Genomic DNA, 5044 nt, shown 5'->3' on the forward strand with positions numbered 1-5044 from the left:
GAGTTGTATCATACTAAGGCGGGACTTAGGCGAAATCTCCGATCGCCTTCGCATGAAGTCGTGGAGGCTCGGTAGGCTGAGATGTTGAGGGGATATTCCGGATATTTCATAAGAAGATATATCACATTTCGTTAAGGGGATATTTCATATGATTCATTATACGCTAAGATTATACGTAGCATTTAAAACTTTTATATGAAAATTCAAAAAACGTTTAAAGCAAATTGGAAACATTTTTCGGGTTTGTTCGAGATTATTAAAAATGATATAACCCGTTGTATTTCAGAACATGCCACAGAAATAAAAAAATCCGAAATAAAAAAGCGCGTTATTTTATTCGGTGCAAGAAGACGATACAACAGATATTACAGAAAAGTATCTGTGCTATTTCAATTCGATATGTTAATAAAAGCGGCTAAGTCAAATATCTTTTCGAATTTTATTTTATGAAATATTAGATATCATTGTTATACATTTAGAGATAAGGTTTGCAGATAGGTACTCATATGTCTCAATAATTACTTTTATTTATCTCTTGCGGATCCGAGTACTAGATAAAAAAATAGATAAAATAGATTAATAAAAACTATACTTGTACAGAGTGGTCGAAATTGGTCTGTTTTAACAGAGAAAACCTATTTCCTGACTAGATAGAGCAAAACCGACGTAGATGTCATGGGCTCGATTTCTGAGACTCGTTTAATGTCATAAACCGCCTGTTGATATTCTCACTGCCAACTGAGATACGGGGTCTTTTTGAATTTTTTACCATTTTGAAAATTGCCCATAATTTTCTTATTTTGCCGAATAATCAAATTCTGTAAAGACTTTCTTAAGGCACTTTAAGTTAAGCACAATCCAGTGGCGTAGTCAGTTTTTTTCTATACTTGCTCTTTTTGTCCGAAATAATAAAAAATATAATTATTTAAATGGAAATCATAGTTGGCTATGAACTTAAAAAAATGTTGATGTTTAACCCTTTCCAACGATATAAAGTTATGGGTATTTATTTCTAAGAATGAGAGAAATATTAGGGTTTTTTATCTTTGTATCGAAGCGGGCCTTGATTTAATGTTGATCTAGTTGCCTAATATTATATTTTATCGCAATTTAATATTCTATATTATTATTTATCTGCAAAATTAAAGACTTTTGAAAAGAAAAATCAACATTCTATATTAGTTTTACCAATTACAATTAAAAAGCCATTAAATGGAGAATTTAGAGAGAATCGGATTGGAACAAAGGGCCCCATATCTTGACCTGCTAGGTCCTGTGATTTAACTTCTTTCGACTTTTTTATGGGGGAAATTAAAAGACCTTATATTATAAGAGGAGAATCATTGAACGAGGCAAGCTTTTGGACTTATTACAACAGTTCGCCTAATAAATCGCTGTAACTCTGTGCGCAAAAGATGTTTATTATGTATTCAACAAAGAGGTACTCAGTTTGAAAATCTTAATAATTTTTTTTAGAAAACTATATTCGTTGCTCAAAAAATACGCTTTTTAGCTTTGTTCTTTGTTTATTGTATAGATTTCAATTGTAACTACTAAAACTAATATCGCATGTTAATTTACCTTTTCAAAAGTCTTTAATTACGCAGATAAATAATAATATACAATATTAAATTGCGATAAAAAATAATTAGACAACTAGGTCAACAGAAAATCAAGGCACACTTCGATACAAATATGAAAAACCTAATAACAATAAATAAAAATCTAATATTTTCTTTCATTCTTAGAAATAGGTATCCATAACTTTATATCGTTCGAAATGGTTAAATGCCAGCATTTTTTTTAAGTTCATGATGCCAACTATGATTTCCATTTAACAAATTATATTTTTTATTATTTCTGACAAAAAGAGCAAGCATAGAAAAAAACTGACTACGCTACTGGATTGTGCTTAAAAAAGTGCCTTAAGAACGTCTTTACAGAATGTTATTATTGCGCGAAATACAAAAATTATGGGCAATTTTCAAAATAGTAAAAAATTCAAAAACACCCCGTATCTCAGTTGGCAGTGAAAATATCAACAGGCGGTTTATGTTATTAAACGTGTCTCAGAAATCAAACCCATGACATATATGTCGGTTTTGCTCTAACTAGTCAGGAAATAGGTTTTCTCTGTTAAAACAGACCAATTCCGACCACCCTGTACATTAGGTCAATCATTATGTCATTACGTTGAATGCTGTTATTTTTGCTTTAGTTTTGTCCTAAATATTTTTGAGCTATGTTTTTAACCCAGAGATAACATATATTTACAAACTGGGCTGGGGTATTATGTAAATTAGGGGGGGTCAAATAGACGCAACTAAAATTTTGTCGCCTACCCAGTCACACGGGTTACGAGCCGCCACTGAAGTCAGCTTGCGAAAAATGACTTCATATACATATAAACTATATATAGATCATCGCCTATCTCTACAACGCACAGTGGTTCCCAGATAGGTCATTACTTAGAAATATTAATTTCAAAATGTTTGCATGAAACGACTGTTCCTAATTACTTTTCTTATATTCCCCTGTAAACGATACATAATAAATAACAAAATCCAGTAAGCCTAGTGTAGCGCTTTTTTATTAGAAATGTCACATTTTTGCTACTGGTATCAAGCTGACGTAAACAGTTTTCAGATAACGCCAATTAATTACTTATTTTATTAAAATTGATAAAAGATGTTGCCTTTTCTGTAATGGACGTTCGAAAGGAAGGTAAAAAGAACTGTTTTTTCTTTTTTGCACTTAATTAAACCTTACTATTAATGTTGCCAATACATAGTATTAGTTTATGGCAATTTATTTGAAGGCAACAAAAATAGTATTTTTACATTTTTGCTTGTCACTCTTTAAGACTTTTAACTACTTTCCCTTTCAAATCCTCTTAAACGGCATAATAATACTTGTTGCTTAAAGTACATTGCATATAAATTAATTGCCGCGAATTGCCGCCGCGCCGGATCTTATACCGGGTGGTTACATCGGGTGGTTATTTGACTTGTTGTCTTAAAATAAAAGTAACTTATTTTTTCCTCTTCGTGTCAACTTATTTCGTAGACACACTGTATATCATTGACAATAAAATTGTATTTTTTTTTAATGCAAATCACACGAACTGGATCCAATTTCTTTAACACATTAAGTTTTTTATATATTTTACTAGCGTGTACGAGCGACTTCGTTCGTGTCGAATTAATCATTTGTAATGGTGATGATAAAGCAAAGCGAGAATTTCCATTAACATACAAACTGGATAAAATTTTCTCACATTTATGTCAGCATGAGAAAAAAGAATATGGCGATATTATTATATAATTTGGTAATTGAGGGGTAGTTTCATCTCGTTGGAATTTGACTTTCGAAAAATCCGTTTGCCAAAAATAAGCTTTTTACGTCAAGCAGTTTAAGCAGAATCGTGGTTAATCAATTACCCAACTTTTTGGAACACCCTGTGTGATTTTTTTAAAAATTTCAAAATATGTAAAAAACAAAATAAATTATGCGTGTCCAAGCGTTTTTCCGAAAGACTAACCGTTTTTTAAATAACAAATATTTAATATTTGAGGGGCGTTTTCACCCTCTTGGAATTTGAGATTCGATAAGCCCCTCCTTATCGAACCTCTACACCCCACCGCCAAGCCGTTTGCCAAAAATCAGCTTAAACGTCAAGCAGTTTAAACAGAATCGTGATTACTCAATGGTCATATTTTATGAAACTCTCAAAAAAATCTTAAAATATGGAAAACTACAAAATAAAATATACGTGTTTAAGAGTTTTTCCGAAAAACTCACCGGTTTTTAAATAAAAAATATTCTAATATTTGAGGGGTGGTTTCACCCCTTTAGAATTTGAGTTTCGAAAAATCCCCTCTTATCGAACCTCTACACCCTAAAGTCAATCCGTTTTCCAAAAATCAGCTTTTTACGTCAAGCGTTTTAAGCAGGATCGTGATTAATCAATGACCAGATTTTTCGAAACACATTGTACCTATACATTTTTAAAAAATCTTAAAATATGTAAAAAAAACAAACTAAAATTACGTGTTTAAGCGTTTTTTCGGAAACTTGATCGTTTTTTAAATAAAAAATATTGTAATATTTGAGGGGTGGTTTCACCCCCTTGGAACCGGAATTTCGAAAAATCCCTTCTTATCGAACCCTACACCCTAAAATCATCCTGTATGCCAAAACTGAGCTTCTTACGTTGAGTGGTTTGGGCAGGATCGTGATTAATCAGTATGTCAGTCACTTAAGGATTTTATATATTAGTATAGATATACAGATTATCGCCTATCTCTGCAATGTGTTGAAGCCGAGTTAGAGACAACTAGATAACCGGTCCATGTATATTTCACATAAATTCATTTGTTAGGCAGACACTGGCGCAATAGCGCAACTCCAAAATTCCGACTATCGATTAGCCCTTACTCTGAGGATTAGCCAATTGTCGAAGGGGAGCTCAAACGAAAGTCGTACTAAGTTGGACGAAGCCGTAGAATTAGAATTAGAATGAGTGGGAGGGGGGTTAATCACTGCGACCTTACAGATCCATTGTGTCCCCCTTTCTTGAGTCATAACTCATCATACAGTCCCAGGGCTTTGACAAAAGCCAGTATCTGGGACGGTTTTATAGAGGAGGCCGTAAGAATGAACAGCTGGTGTGCTAGTCTCTTATTGGTCTAGTTTTCCCATCGATAATTCAAAATCCAGGCTTGCGCACTACGCTTGAGCAGGCCTAACTAAGCGACTTATATCATATATACAAATTCTTTCAGAGGATTTACATACCCATTTCACCGGCTCGGCTTCACAGAATGTAGTTTGGAGACAATTTGGTTACTTTATAAATATATGAATGATTTAAAATCAAATGACTTAAGTCATTAAAATGATTTAAATCAAAAAGACTTAAGTTTTCTGTGAGCTTGCACCTCTGCCGCTGTACTAGGGAAACCATACTCATCAGTATGAAAAATAAGTAAGTTAGATATACAATAAAGGTTTTTTTATTTAACAAATATAAACACATGTATAC

Source organism: Sitophilus oryzae, unplaced genomic scaffold (assembly GCF_002938485.1).
Source record: "Sitophilus oryzae breed Bouriz unplaced genomic scaffold, Soryzae_2.0 scaffold_41_pilon_pilon, whole genome shotgun sequence".
NCBI classification, from domain to species: domain Eukaryota; kingdom Metazoa; phylum Arthropoda; class Insecta; order Coleoptera; family Curculionidae; genus Sitophilus; species Sitophilus oryzae.